The 16,799-nt window shown below is 42.4% G+C and overlaps 1 non-coding gene across 1 annotated transcript; it reads left to right on the top strand.

Moving 5' to 3' along the window:
- The first annotated feature begins 12,075 nt into the window (after window positions 1-12,075).
- trnal-cag (transfer RNA leucine (anticodon CAG)) lies at window positions 12,076-12,189 on the top strand. Its single transcript has 2 exons — window positions 12,076-12,113; window positions 12,155-12,189. It is a non-coding gene; the product is annotated as a tRNA-Leu (tRNA).
- Window positions 12,190-16,799: the final 4,610 nt, after the last annotated feature.

Below are 16,799 nucleotides of genomic sequence, written 5' to 3'. Positions count from 1 at the left end.
GAGAGTAAGCGTCCGGCATGGACTAGAAGGGCCGAGGTGGCCATGTCAATATAGATGTCTTCCAAATTAACCATCTTCTGAATTCGGAAATAGAATTCTAAATAGAATAACTGAATTCTTCACCGTGAGTAAGCACAGAAACTCCTGTGTTTGAATCTACTAACAGCAGAATTTAGGATATAAGGCAGCATCTGTGGGGGAATATGGGCCCTTGCCCTTTCGTGTGGCGGGTCTTGCCTCTGTTATTGTGTATACTGCACACAATAAACTATTATAATCTCATGCACATCCCAAGATGTTGAACAATTTGCGCTCCCTGATATATGATGAATCCGAGTTCACCTGCACTGAGCTATTTCAGCAGCTGTCATATCATGTCATTGAACAGACAAAGCCTAATTTATTAATACTGTTTTCAGAAAGCTGCTTATTTTCTTGTAACCCAAGACTGCTCTATGCGCCTTCCCATTTGCCGGGATCACCAGAACAACATCATCACAATCATGCTACGGAAAACAGTTAATATTATCATAGGGACAAATGCTACTCATTCGATTGAACAGGAATTACAATTAATTTCCTGGAAAACACAGTGCATAATCACGGAACGGCTTCTAGCAAGGTGCCCAAACACTCGACTGTGCAAGTTTCCTTTAAAAAGAAAAAAAAACATCTGCTTTATTCACCTCGGTTCGAGCTATTTCTCTCGTTCCAGCCCGATAAAGGTTTCTCAGGTGTGTCCGTTGTCAACGTTAATGAACGTGGAACCGTTCCAACTCAGGATGCATACGGTCACTTCCTCGAATCCACGCCGATTTTCTGTGGGAGTGGGGAATGACTATTTTTCACTATCCTCCCATAATTTCCATGTAGCTTTTACACACGTAACTGTAGATTTGCCTTTTTTGTCTTTGATTATCACTACTCTCACCAGGGTCAAAGGTCCAAATTCCCGACCTCAATCACTCCATGGGTATAATACCGGTTTCCTTCTGCCGGACCTTCTGTGCGTGTTTGTCCTCATCGCTTTGAATCTGTACATCCTGTTATTGATCCACCTACAGATCAGAATCCCATTCTTACCGTTAACATTGAATCCGTCATGATTTCTTCTGACCCTGTCAGATCTTTCCGCTGCCTCATTTGTTCCAAACCTTGGGGAAATCCCACAGCTTCTACAGTCGAAATGTTTTTGTTTTAATATTCCCATTCCTTAATTTGCATCTTTCCTTGGACCTTAACTTTCTTCCTAATGGATCGTAGCTCAAGTGGCACGATATTCTTGTAATCGGATGTTTCATGAAATTTCAAAGACCCATCGCTCCACTTCTCCTCACTTCTGCATTCTTCTCTGTCTGAACGCGAACAGCCTCCTTCAGCAATGGCTCAATGTCTATATCCAGATGCTTTACTGTGCACACACCGGTCTTCATAGGGAGTTCAGAAGTGGGGAGAGTTCACAACTGCAAGTTCCTAGATGTTAATATCGCTGAGGACCGAAGCTGGAACCCTCTTACTGATGCATCTAGAAAGAGTGCACGGCAGCGGCTATATTTCATGAGGAGTTTGAGCAGATTTGGTATGTCACCGAAACAGTTGAACGTTTCGACAGATGTGGCATGGAGAGCATTCTACCTGGATGCCTCACCGTCTGGTATGGAGTGGGGAGGTTGCTGCTGCACAGTATCGAAATAAGGTGCAGAGAGATGCAAATTTAGTCAGCTCCATCGTGAGCACCAGCCTTCGTAGTAGCCAAGACATCTGCAAGGAGTGTGCGGCAAAATGTTGGCTCCCTCATAACCAGATTATTGCTTCCATCAGGAAGGAATTACAGCAGTGTGAAGGCACCCACTCAGCGATTCAACAACAGCTTCGTTCCCTCATCTATCCGAGATCTGAATGGATATTGGGCCCATCAACACCACCACACCTTTAAATATCTATTTTTGCAACAGATCTCACCGCATCTGCCGGTGAAATTAAACCTAATTCTGATTCTCATTCTGTTCCAAGTTTATTGATGTCCCACTGCAGCGTATACGCCTGGTTAGAAACTTAATAGCTAGTCATCTCCTTCCCTTCATCAAGTACTTCCTAGTGTAGTTTTCAGCGACATCTGTTGACTGGATAACATACTCCATGTTCTCACCAGCATTTCCTTCTCATCTCTTGTTATGAGCGGACCTCATTCATTCTGTCAGCAGCAGGAGAGGATCGCGTCTGTAATGCAGGGGTCACTGGGCTGCACACTTGCCAACAAGTGAGATGCTGAAGATGTTCTAAAGGTCAGTTGTGGAGAGCGCCCTCCTCTTTGTGGTGGCGTGTTGGAGAGGCAGCATTAAGAAGAGGGACGCCTCACGTCTTAATAAGCTGGTAAGGAAGGCGGGCTCTGTCGTGGGCAGAGTACTGGAGAGTATAACATCGGTAGCAGAGCGAAGGGCGCTGAGTAGGCTACGGTCAGTTATGGAAAACCCTGAACATCCTCTACATAGCACCATCCAGAGACAGAGAAGCAGTTTCAGCGACAGGTTACTATCGATGCAATGCTCCTCAGTCAGGATGAAGAGATCAATACTCCCCAATGCCATTCGGCTTTACAATTCAACCGCCAGGAGTAAGATATGTTAAAGTGCCGGGGTTAGGACTCAATGTATTTAAGTAAACTACTTAAGAACTTTTTAAACGCTATTATTAATGCTTTTTGAGAGGGTGATTTTAGATGCATATCATATTTTTACTGAGTTAAGTATTGTATGTAATTAGTTTTGCTACAATAAGTGTATGGGACATTGGAAAACAATGTTGAATTTCCCCATGGGGATGACTAAAGTATCTATCTATCTATGTATCTATCTTTGTTGGCGGCTGACTCCGGTAAAAGTGCCAACATTTTGGGTTTGCAGCAATAACGTTAATGTTAACGTATAAAACCTAGAAAAAAATCACTGGAACAAAGTAGCAGCGGATCTTATTAAAGGTGCATCATCACAGAGAAACAAGAGTCACTGTTGGTTTTATTGTTTAATTAATGTCACTACAGTTTGCGATGGAGCACCGACTCCACTCGCAATGTTAGAGTGGGATCAGCGCTGATGAGGTGGACACATCGCAGGATTACAGACTGCTGCCGCCACCAGCGATGCTGAGATAAGGTCCTATTATCACACGGCCTACTTTGACAACATCGTAATTGGTGTTCCATCGCAGCATCGGCCGTCTCTTGAGGCTTCATGACCGGTGCTGCCTTCATTTTTATGAACTGATGCGTGTTATTTCCCCACTGGGGTTCCACTTCTCCAATGCAGAAAATCAATTACTAATTAGCAATAATTAACACCAGTCACTCTATGAGTTGTTTTCGTTATCGGTAACTTATTATTGTATAAAAGAATAGTATTCTGTGCTTCACCTACGTTAAGGACGGAAACATCCAGGCACTGTGAACTCTCAACGTTTGATCGCGGAAGTATTTTACCCAGCAGACGCAGAAGAAACTAGATTCATGAGCTTTGCTTGAACTTACTTACCTGCGCCGTCTTTTACGAAAAGTAGTAAATTTAAAAAATAATTAAATAGGAGCACAAGTTTGAACTCGAACTGCCCGGGATTAACAATATTAGACGAACGGACTATTTGTTACACAGTAATTGAAATCATCGGTGTCCCGGGTAAGTACCTTTCGGTTACTTAACAGAGAAAGGACATCATGCTGCTCTCAGCAACTGGGGATGCGATTTTAATTCCTTTTAATTAAAAAAAAACGAGTCAACTTTCTGGTTTTCCCTCACATTTCCACGTCAGAATTGTTGTGAACGCTGGTGTCTATCAAACGGGGTTGTTCGGAAATCAGCTGATTCGTTGAAACAATCAGCGGAACCTGAGCTGTTTACTGATAACCTGATATGTCAGCACTCGCTTTCCGACCTTCAATTTGAGTTTGCGTCGGTCCTTAAGATGCTGTCTCTTTCCTTTCAATCTCCGGTCCATTACTACAACCAGTTGATATTTTAACCTTGGTCAAGCAGACTTGTCACCAGAACCGCTTGTAGTCTTTTCATTCGAGGCGTAAGACATCGAACTGAGCCGAAACAGCACACACACTCCATGTCTATCAAAACCTCCTGTCATTAGCGGACCTCACTCATTCGGAATTTTCTCACATGAGCAATCGATTAAGACATCTTAGCTCACGGCAATAGCTTCTATTTGAACTTGTGAACATGTTTTTCCCTTTCTGCTTGCGATTCATGGGATGTGAGCATCGCCGGCAATTGTAGTATTATTATCTCCGTCTGACTCACGCGATTAGGGGATAAAGGTCAAGATTCACAAGATCATTTGTTCTCCACCACGTAAAATCCGGGCATTGTTGATTGTGCTCTATCTCGGAAAGACATTAATAAAATAAATGAGGCTTTGCAATACTTGGTATTTTCGCGTGTTTCGTCATTGAATCCGAGTTTGTTTAGCGGATGTGAAAGGGAATCTTTGATTGATTGGAGTTCAGATGATGCAGGAATCCGTCTCCCATCCTGCGAAAAACGACGCTTCTCTCCAGCTGTTTCACAGTGATTGTGGTTACTCCGCAAACTAGCATGCATGCAGCCTCCAATGGTGGAGAGCCCAATGACAAAATTTCCGTTTTACACCAGAACATTTTCTTCCAGCACTGTTCTCTATAAGCTGTACGGACGCATATCCTGTTCACACAGCAGTTCTTTCCACACAGCTGAAATTTATATTTAGATAATGTTAATAACAGTTTGCAATTATGCTAATATAGTTGTGATGTTCCTGTTAGTGTTATTGTGAAATACCCTGAAATTAATATGCGGTAATGTCTATAATCAATTTTTTTTCTGAATAATAAACATGCCACAACCTTTACTTTAAAACATTTTGAATTTCAACCTATTTACATTGTCATCGTTTCACGTCATGACAAAAGTAGCAACAATAACCAGAAAGGAAGGTTCCAATAAACTCCCGGCCGCTGAACGCTGACGCCGTCTAGTCAGAACATTTTAGTTTTGACATTGCTGTCTGACAGTCGTTTTAACAGCCTGGCATTGTTGTTGTGAGTTGCTGTTTGCGTTTCCTGTGCATATTACAAAAAGAAATCGCATGCAATTTTAAGTCCGTGCAAAAATTTCCTGCTCAGAACAATGGTTGGTCCGCTGATCTTTGAAAAACAAAACAGCGGTGTTGGAGGTGAGCAATATCGTTGCTTCAGAATCTAATGTTGCAAGCAAATCATAACCACTGGTTTGAGAAAGAAGCGCGATGGCCGGATCTCGGATTGATGCGAAAGTGCTCCTGATATTCTTTCCAAAGATTCTCTGGCACTTCGCTTGTTGATGCCACCGTTGTAGAAATGTCCGTTCACACATTAATCACACTCCCTCCGTCTTTGCAGATGCCATACTGTGAGTGTTGCGCTCAGTTTTGGTTGCCCGGTTTAGTGAAGACAGGAGTACGCTGAAAGCAGTGCAGACAGTCTTTACAAAGATGCTGCAAGGACTCGAGTATCTGAGTTAGAGTGAGCGGTTCGGCCGAGTAGAGTGTTATTGTTCAAGGTAAGAGATAGGAGGATGACTTTAAACAAGTGTGCTAAAAACTGAGGATGTGTAGATACAATCTACAGTCATTGCTTTTCGCCATAAGGTTGCGGAACAAGAAATATTGGTAGGTGTCAGTTCAGAGGGCAAAGATATAGTTGGATTCCAAGAGACATTTTTTTTACACAGAATGTGGTCTGTATATGGCCCAGCCCAGCAAAGGAAGTTGGTGATGCAGGGTCGTTAAAAATTTTTAAAGACGCCTGAGCAGAGTAATCAATGCGAAAGATATCGAGAGAGCTGATCCAAACGCTGACAATCGGGACCAGCTCAGACGGCCATGTAGATCAGCATGAAGATATTGGAACGAAGGACCCGTTTCTGTGCTCGATCATTTTTGTACTCTACTCATAGCTGCTGCATTCGTGATCATAAAGAGATGCTGTGAGCATATGCGACTGTAAAGAGGTTTATGCTGTGGTCAGGTGCTCATTAAAATCACATAAGCACATAAACAGTGGTATATTCTTACTCCCAGTGACAAAGTCCGCTAGAAATGACCATGGATTTTATTCCAAGCGGAGAAGATTGCACTTCTATAGAGATGGCGATTGATTTTATTTCTTTTTCTAAACTTGTTTGTTTGATTTTTCTTGTTTCACTGCAGTTAACTTTGTGGCAATCATAATTCTCTGCCGAGGAAAGTGCGGTCTCTCCAGATGTGTCACGCGTTACCTGGTGGCAATGGCCGCGGCGGATCTAATGGTGGTGATTATCGAAGTCCTGTTCTACCAGATGGGTCAAGCATACAGATTTCATTACAGATTCCTTGACAACGCACCGTTCTGCCTTGTCCACTATGGCCTGTGTCACCTGGCCGTTGATTGTTCCGTGTGGCTTACTGTCGCTTTCACTTTTGATCGCTTTGTGGCCATTTGTTCAGCTAAATTTAAAACAAAATACTGCATCCCTAAAATTGCGGATTCGGTCATTGGCGTGGTATCTATTGGTTTCTGTTTAAAAAACATCCCATTTTATTTCCTGTACATGGAAATGGCAACGTCCATCCGGAAAGGCAATTGGGTCTGTCTCCATAAAGCTGTACTTCCTATTTCGGTATCGTTTGAGGCGTTTTATTGGGTCGACCGCCTGTTGAATCCGCTACTTCCTTTCTTCCTCATTTTGACCCTCAATACTCTGACCGTCAGACAGATTCTGGCGTCGAGCACAGTTCGCAGGGGGCTGAAAGGACGGAAAGATTGCGGGGAACAGCGAGATCCGGAGATGGAGAGCCGGAGACAATCCATTATTCTGCTCTTCAGCCTGTCGGTGAGTTTCCTTCTCTGTTGGGCGACAACCACTCTGGTCTTCATTCTCATGCGATGCCTCCACACTGACTTGGAAACGTCTATTTGGCTTTATTATGCTCAGTTTTGGGGCTGTGTGATTCAGAATATCAGCAGCTGCACAAATACATTTATCTACGGCGTGACTCAGACAAGGTTCCGGGAGCAGCTGAAAGTTGTTCTTCTCTTTCCCGCTAACTTAGTTTTGAATTTATTTAGAAATCTGTACCGCTCAGATGATAGGATCAAATAATATTCCAACCTCGGAAATAAGCGTGCATCTGCTCTAGTCTGCAAACTTAATAATAAATTTAGCATAATCAGAACGTTGCTATTCTGAATCAACATCTTTGCTCCCCGCTCTCTTTACTCTTTTTACTAAAAGCCACATTCAGAAAGTAAAGATGAATGGGATCCAAGGAAACCTTGCTTATTGGATCCACTATTAGCTTGTCTACAGAACATAACGGATGCTTGCTAGATGGTTCGTATTCAGCAAGGAGATCGGTGACCAGTGGTATACCGCAGGGAGCTGTTCTGGGATTCTTCTTATTTGTGATTCTTATAAATGACCCGGATGAAGTAGTAGAAGGATGTTTGCTGATGCCACAAAGGTTTGGCGTGTTGTGGATGGTCTCGAAGATTGCCAAAGGTCACAGAGGGACATCGATTCGATGCAAAACTGGGCTGAGAGTGGCAGATAGAGTTTGATCAAGATATTTCTGAAGTGGTTCATTTTGGTAGATAAGAGTTGAAGAAGGAATATGTATTAAAGGTACTACTCTTGGAAATGTAGAAGGTATTAGAGATATTGGGGTCCGTGTCCATAGGATACACAAAACTGCTGCGCAGGTTAACAGTGTTGTTAAGAAGACCAAAGGGCCTGTAATGTGCTGCAAATTTCTATGTTCTCTGACAGTAGAATGTGGTTGATGGGAATATTAAGAGTATGGCACTTTAACAAGAGCGTATTTAAAAGACTCTTAGATAAGTACATGGAGCTTATAAAAGTAGAGGGCTATGAGGTAGGGGTATCTCTGGGCAGATTCAAGTGCAGGTTGCATGGTCAGACCAATAACGTGGACCGAATTGCTCGTATTGGACTGTAGGTTTCTATGTTCTATGATAGGAGAATGTGGTTGACGGAGATTATAAATCAGTCATGATGGAATGACAGAGTGTAAACGATAGATCGAACGGCCATATTCTAAGTCTTATGTCTTCATTGTACTTCGGAATTTATTGTGGCTCAGTACACACTACATCAGTTTCTCAAGTCTTCTCCATCTGTTCTTGGATATTCAACTGTAAATTCAAATACCGACTGGCGACCTTCTCTGTGATATTCCTGTTGGACTAAATAGATATATCATCATTCTCCATTTTTCTAAATCTATTTTGGGTGGCAGGTTAAAACAATATTCCCGTGTGTTTATGTGAGACGCTAACTTCACCATCCTTTTCACAAAGCTCAACCCACCTTCTCAATCAATCACATTCATTCCCGTCAATCCGTGTCATGCTCCATGCGTCATAAGGCTATCGTGAAAAGAGTGTAATACCTCTGGATATCGAGACGTCTCTCCTTTTCGCAGTAAGACATTGACTGCCATTATCTTAAAACAAGCACGAACAGTAAAACATTAGTAAAGGAAATAGTACTCACAGAACTTTTCTTAACTCTAGCTACCTCGAATTAACTCAAAAAAATACAATATGTGGATAATAAACTGCCTTGTTTATCGAAAAATTTAATACCATTCAAAATTACTATTTAGAAAACGTCGCTATCAGTGGAATAACCTCATATTTTGATTGAGTGCTTGCAGTTGACATTGACCTTTGTTGTTTCGGGATGTATTTTTTTTGAAAAATACTGTGAAATTCAGAATTGCTGTATCACTATTAAAATATTAGTTTATTAACAGGTCATTTTCTATTTGTGAAATATCAGTGCGGACTCAAAATTCTCCCACTTCCTGTGCCAATTTGTTTCGCAATAACAATCTCTAAACAAATGTTGCAGAACTGGTCGGTTAGGTGTAGGTTCAGTTTAGTTATCCCCATTAAAATGTGCATCGAAATCCGGAATTCACCTCTAATTTCCGCTTCAACATGTGCTTCATGATTGCCTTAAAATGCAGGCAGATGCATTTTCCCATTTAGGTCCTAACGTGAGAGGTCTGTCTGTGTCGGACAAAGCTGTGTATCACTATTGTATTGCTAAGGCAGACAGTCTGGACATTCTGAAGTTTCTGAATGCTGCTGGGTCTCCCGCTGCGCCTTTGATAATGCTATTTGTATAATGCCCCAGTAAGATGAGGGAGGCACAATCTGCTATGGCGCAGCATCATGTCCAATGGAGCTAAATATCTTTACTCAGAGAGTGATAGCTGTGTGGAATGAGCTTCCTGTAGAAGTAGTAGAGGCCAGTTCAGTTGTGTCATTTAAGGTAAAATTGGATAGGTATTTGGACAGGAAAGGAGTGGAGGGTTATGGGCTGAGTGCGGGTAGGTGGGACTAGGTGAGATTAAGAGTTCGGCACGGACTAGGAGGGCTGGAATGGCCTGTTTCCGTGCTGTGATTGTTATATGGTTATATGGTTATAATGCTAATTTAATATTAACCAAATTCAGCAGTGGTAATGTGGAACATCTCTATGAGTTTATCCGCAGGGGTAGTATTTGGAATTAGGGAGTATCAGACTGATGACAATAAAAGTAAACCAATCATACACATTGTACTGAAAGGACAGGCAGGAAGGCAGAGTGAAGGGCATTGCTCTGTTGGTAGAAATCAAATCAAATCATTAGAATTGGATAACATAAGGACAGGATGTGTTGAATCATTTTGGCTAGAGTTAATTAACTGTGAGGCTAAAAATACTCAGATAATACATTTATAGAGATCACGAATCAAAATAAAGAATGTCGTTTACAAACTACAATGAGAGATAGAAAATGCATGGCAAAAGGATAACGTTACATTAGTCGTGGAGAATTTCAAGATGAATATTGACTGAGAAATTTGAAGTTGCTTGAGGATTAGAGGAGGGGGCATTTCCAGACTGTCTACAAGTAGTATTTTAGAGAAGACTGTGTTTCACCCCACTGTGGGATCAGCTATTCTGCATTGATCCTGAATTGGTTGGATAGCTAAAGGTCAAAAAACCCAAAGAGGCAAGTAATCATAACATGGTCAAATGCACCCTGAAATTGTGACGGGTCTGAAAGATGTAGTTGGAGAAATTGTGGAGTAATTAAAATGAACTTTTTACGGTATATGATAATGTTTTGGATGATGGGATTGATGGGTTGGTTGCAACGCTATCAGACAATAGGAAGATAGGTGGAGGGGCATGAAACAGATGTAGACAGATTATGAAAATGGGCAAAAATTGGCAGATGTAATAAATACTGTGCAGGGAACTGAGTGGTCATGCACTTTATTCTAAGAAACTATTTTCTAAATGGAAAGAAAATACTAAAATCTGAGACGCAAAGAAATTTGGAGTTTTTTCCTGCAAGACTGCGTAAAGGATAACTTGCAGCCTGAGTCTGTGAAGGGACAGGGATGTTAGCATTAATTTCAATAGCTCTAGAGTATAAGAAAATGAAGTGATGTTAGGTGTTTCTACAACAATTGTGAGGCTTCGGGTGGATTATTGTGAGTGGTTTTGGACCCCGTATCATCGACAATACGTGCTGAAACTGGAGAGGATTCAAAGGAAGTTCACGAAATTTACCCGAGTTGTGAAAGGCTTGCCATACGAAGAGCGCTGATGGCTCTGGTCCTGTATTCACTGAATTCAGAAAAGTGACGAATGATGTTACTGAACCCTTTCGGATTATGAAACACCTTCACGGAGTCGATGTGAAGAGGATGTTTCTTATGTTGGGAGAATCTATGAGCAGAGGACACAGCCTGAGAATAGAGGAGCTTCATTTAAGAACGGAGATTGGGAAGAAGTGATTTTGTCAGAGAAGGGGAATCTGTGGAAGATTCTGCCACAGGCAGCTGTAGATGCCGAGTATTCATATATACTTCAGTCAGCGGTTGATACATACTTGATTGATCTGTCCACGAGATACGGGATGAAAGTAAGGGACCGGGGATTTAACCACCTTTATTCGCTGTAAGGCAGCAAACATCTCCTCCTCTTTAATCTCTATATGTTCCATTACACTACTGCTTTTTTCCCTACCTTCCGTATACGCTAAGCCAGTTTCCTTCGTAAATACTGATGCAGAAAACTGTTTAAGTTCTCCCCCATCTCGTGAGGCTCCACACATAGACGACAACTTTGATCTTCTAGGGGATCAATTTTGTCCTTTACTGTCCTTTTACTCTTAATATACTTGTAGAAACCCTTCGCGTTTACCTTCGTATTATCCGCCAAAGCAACCTCATGTCTACCTTTTGCCTTCCTGATTTCCTTATTTAGTATTTTCTTACGAATTCTATACTCTTCAGGTACCTCAGTTGTTCTTGTTGCCTGTACCTGCTATGCGCTTCTCTCTTTTTGTTAACCAGATCGCAAAAATCCCTTGAAATCCAAGGTTCCCCGTGCCTGAAAAAGTAGGAGAATGTGGTTTACAGGAGTATTTAATCAGCCATGATGGAATAATGATACTGTCAGAGTTGACTGAATGGTCTTCTGCAAGACCACTTCTATTCTTGTGAATCTTCTCACAGTTTCTCTTTCTTCCATAATCATGATTTGGACTTTACATTCTACTTACCAGCATCCATCTGTAAAGCTGCGCTTCCCGTTACAATTGAACCTCCTATGTTCAAGTTTGGTTGAATTTGTCATGACCGCCTCCCACCTAATGGTGCAAGATCCTGTCCTATGTATAATTGTCTATTTCCTCACTTCCCTACCTGTGAAGACAGCAAGTCATCCAAGCGTTCTCATCACCATTACAACCTCCTTACCAAATGTCTGCTGTGTCGCGTCTAACGAGTTTCGATCTGTAATCTTAATACTGCTTCTCTTTCCACAGGTACTGCCTAACCTGAGAAAACTGTTTAAAAGCTTGTTTTCATTTCCGATTCCCAGGATGTCTCTGTGTGTTTGTCTGTATATAACTCTGTTCTCAAATCAGGCATTCAATCTGTTCTCAAACACAACCTTTTTTTTTTGGATATGAAGTGGGTGACACAAAGTTGTCAGGGTGGCCGAGCGGTCTAAGGCGCCAGACTCAGGGAATGAAATTCCTTCCTACAAACGCGAGTGTTCTGGTCTCCATCTGGGGGCGTGGGTTCGAATCCCACCCCTGACATCATTTGTCTTTAAACATTGAACCGGGGTGATTTTCTTACTGCGAAGACGTGGTTGTATGAGTGGATTAGAAAAACGGTAGAAGGATTGTGCATTCGTCACGGCACATCGCAGCACAGCAGATTATCGTACATCGAATTCTGGGTGCCTGATTTTTTCAGAAACAATCCTGGTGGAGCATCTTGGACCGAAACGTCGACTGTTTACTCTTCTGCACAGATGTTGCCTGGAGTTTCGAGTTCCTGCAGACAACTCAGCTAATCAATATATAAAAGTGTTTAAAGTGAAATCATTGGTTGTCGGATTATTCAATGGATAGGCAAGTGATTGTAAGTTATCAGCTTTTGATCAAAAGCCTGATGGTTGATGAGTCGTGACCGTCCTTGAACGTGGTGGCGCGAGTGAGTCCTGAGTCTCTTCTAACTTCTACCTTCAACCTGATGGCAGCAGCGGCAATAGAGCAGGGACGGGGTGGTGAGGGCCTCTGATGATGAATGCTGCTTTCCGATGATAGCGGTTTATGTAGATTAGCTTAATGCTTGGCAGAGCTTTACCCATGATGGACAGGGCAGATGAATACACTAACTTATTATTAAGAGTTTTCTTCAAAGGCCTTGCTGTTGCCGTACCAGGTCGTGAGGCAGACAGACAGTATACTCTCCACTACACATTTATAGATGTTCGCCTAGATTTTAATGTCATGCCGAATCTCCGCAGTCTACTACGAAAGTAGAGGAAATTGTAATACCCACCAATTTAAAGTTACTTACGCTCTCCACCTCCGATCCTTCAATAAGAACTGGCTCATAGACCTCCATTTTTCCCTCTCCTGAAGACCACAATCACTTCCTTGGTCTTGCCGACATTCGGTGACGGAGTGTTGTCACATCTTCTTTAAAATTATCCCCTCTTATTTGAAATGTATGCCCGATGGAATAAGCCATGTCAACTCTGGGATGGAGATAATCTCTGCGTCCTCTACCTTTATCTATGCCTCTCAAAATCTAAGAAACATCTATCAGATTCCCGCTCACCCTCTGCTACTCCAGAGAAAACAACCCAAGTTTGTCCAAACTCTCGTTATCGCCCAAATCGTCTAATTCAGACAGCATGTTGGTAAAGCCTATCTGCACTCTCGAAAGCCTCATCAGCCTTTCTATGACGGATGGCTTGAAGTATGCACAACATGTTCCAGTGCTGTGCTGCATTTCGCACATGCTTGGCAACCTGAGAAAATGCAACACGTCTATTCTCACCAGAGCAGTCATTCGGACTGTTCTGAAATGCAGCTTTTTAAGTTCGCTGTGAAGAGAGTACGGCAGGGCTGTCAGGGTGGCCGAGTGGTTTAAGGCGCCAGACTGAAGGCGAGAGTATCGCTTCGCTGTAAACCTGAGTGTTCTGGTCTCCACCTGGAGGCGAGGGTTCGAATCCCACTCCTGACAACTGTGCTTTACACATGCATAATTCAATCACTGTAATGTTATGGCTGCGATCAATGCATGGTGTTTTTGGGAGGATGGAAAAGACGCAAGAAAGATAAAGATTTTGTTTTCGTCACATCAGAGAGCAGTACAAAGGGTCACATGACTTCGGATTGGGGCCTCGTTTGATAATAAAGAGACCTCGGTGAAGAGTGTCTGTGTTACCTTCTCAAACGTAGCTGCTGGTTGGACAGAATGACATCGGGGCCATTCAGACACGTTATTGGTCTCTATATTGAAATGGCATTTTAACCATCGTCGTTCTTAAGCGTACATCTGACGCGGAGCTCCGTAACGTGCGTTGTACACCATTCTGGATTTGGGAATATCGGATTAATCATTCCAGACTGGTTTATATTCCCTTTCTGTGGATCAGCCATGATTATTTGGAGGAGTAGACCCGATGGGACAGATGGCCTAATTCTCCTCTTATGTCTTATGGTCTAAGCTAAATAAAAATCAAAACAGATTCTACACAGAGAACAAAAATGCAGAGAGGAGAATAAATGAGAAGCTGAGTATGCAACTTAAATGGGACACTTACTGACATCGAAATGCTGTTGGTATAATAGGGTTGCTCTCAAGATTAAATAATGTCGTGTGATAGAAACTGCTTCTGTACAGAAACAAAGCCAAACTCTGAAATGTTGCATATTCTCTGCACTGATGGAACATTTCCATTGGGCTTCCATAGAGGTCAGTAGCAAGAGTAATGTTCCATAAACATTCATGAGAAGCGACATAGCCGTGATAAACAGGAAGGATAACTGTGACAAACAGGAAGTTTAACAAATGAAATTCAATGTTGATGATTATACAGTCTTATCTTATGACTCCCAATAATACAACACGCCTCCTGCACCACACTGTCCAACGAGCTGTGCGTGGTTCCCAATGAAGATATAGACTGACCCCACCTTCGGCAACAGATTGGCCCCGACAGAAACCAACACTCCTGCATTAGCCACTTCCAATTACTTAGCGCCGTCCGCACTAGTGGCGCCCATTGAAGCAGGTCTCTCCACAGCTTCCACCACTCACTATTTCCACCCACTGCGCTCTCTCATTGAAAAAAAACACTTTCTCCAGGAGCTCCTGATAACCGCACCTCTCCCCGATAGTCCATTCTACTGAGCTGAAAACTCCCACACAAAACCGAGTGAGCCCACTCCATCAGTACAGCTCCTTCACATTGTAATCACGAACGCCCTCACCCGTTTTACACACCACTCAAAGAACACACTACTCCTGGATCATTCTATGGCGGGTAAATAGTAAACTGATCCCAAGTGTGACAGGTAGAATTAAGTGACAACGAGGAATGTCGACAGGCCGCTCTGCAGGAAGGTGCTGCCGATGATTTGCAGGATGAAGTTCAGGGACCACACTTTCCGCACTGGGATAACGGCACAGAGCCACAATTGACCAATGGGAAAGAGAAGATTCAGAATGAGGCGAAAGAAACGAGGGAAAAAAGACAAAGAGGTAATTCCGTCAAAATAAGGACATGAATATGCCTTTGCTTTTGTTTAATTTGCTAAAATATTTGCGAACTTCTAATCGCTGAGGACGGATTTTGAATCTTGGAGTACATGGGGAACCTGTTGCTGGGATACAATTAGCAATGTTTATGTGTGGAGACTGAGATATTGAATGAGAAGGGGGTTAGGCCGGGAGACTCTCGTTTGGGACAACACAAAAAAAAACAAATCAGGATATCGTTCTTTATAACAAACATATCTGACGGTGGAGTTGCGTACGTTCTCTGTCAGGACTGTAATGAGGGAATTTGTTTGGACAGGACCATGTCTCTACCACTCATCCTGTCACTTTGCGCTTCCCTTCTGAGAGTCTCACACACCGCTCTCCCACCACTCCCAATCTTAATACTAGCGATTGGCTACATACTCCGGATCTTGCTCGGGGTCACTGTTCGACAGGAAGTTCAGAATGAAATTCACATTCAAGATAAACAGGACAAGCCACAACGGGACGGGCGAGGACAAAGAAGAGTCTGAGCAATAGCCCAGATGATTTGTTGTTTAAGGCTTTTAATTACCGTAAATGGTAGGGAAAATTACGATCATGGAATGGCAGGTTGACCAAACTGCGGGCAAAGATGTTTTAATCCAGGCTGGCGATGACTTGACGGGACAACTGGAAGAAGTAGAGAGGCTACGAAAAACCTTAGAAATACTTGTAAAACGGGCAAAGCAGTGGCAAATAGAACACACAGTCTCCTAGATCAGGGAAGTGAGCAGTGTTCTCTGTTGCAACTGGGGAGAAGATTTCAGCTTCACTGATAAAGGTGTGAATAATTTCGGATCGACCATGTTCAATCCTGTGTCAACGTATAATTCGTTTAGTTGTTTCTGACAGAGGATTTAAATCTCTAAAAACGATAGTGGACTTGGTAGTCGGCCTGGATTATTACAGAAGACAATAATTAATATTGTTATGATCACTATTATCTTGTTTGACGTTGCAATGTATGTTGTGTTACACACATTGGTTTTTTTTAAACGCCCTGTTATTGCGGTCCTTCATGATTTTATTTTGTTTCTTGGACACCCGCGGGAAAGGTGAATCTCATTTTACGTGGTGATATATGCATATATACGCTGTGATGCAACATTTACTTTCTGGGCCGAAGACTATTTTCCTTATTGTACACGTTAAAACATCAGAATTGCAAAAGAAGGCATGGTGGCCTGTTAAACCATAGATATTGAATAAAATTCATTCCGGAATGATCAATCCGATATTCCCAAATCCAGAATGGTGTTAAATGTGCGGTACTGAGCTCTGCGACACATTAGTGCTTAAGAACGACGATGTAAAATGCTATTTCAATATCGTGACCGAAAACGTGTCTGAATTGCCTGGATGTCATTCTGTCCAACCAACAGCCACGGCTGAGAAAGTGCGAAAGGCACTCTTCACCGAGGCCTCTTTCTCATCAAACTGCTCAGCCTGAATCCTATGTAATGTGACCCGTTGATCTGCTCTCTGCTGTGACTAAAAGAAAATCTTTATCTTAATTGCGTCTTTCTCATACTTCCAGACAGACTACGCTTTGATCGCTGCAGTAAAATTACAGTGATTGAATTATAAAAACAGCACGTGTATT

Source organism: Hemitrygon akajei, unplaced genomic scaffold, assembly GCF_048418815.1.
Source record: "Hemitrygon akajei unplaced genomic scaffold, sHemAka1.3 Scf000059, whole genome shotgun sequence".
NCBI classification, from domain to species: Eukaryota; Metazoa; Chordata; class Chondrichthyes; order Myliobatiformes; family Dasyatidae; genus Hemitrygon; species Hemitrygon akajei.
Note: the sequence above shows the minus strand (reverse complement) of the source record. Positions and strands in the feature narration are given on the sequence as shown.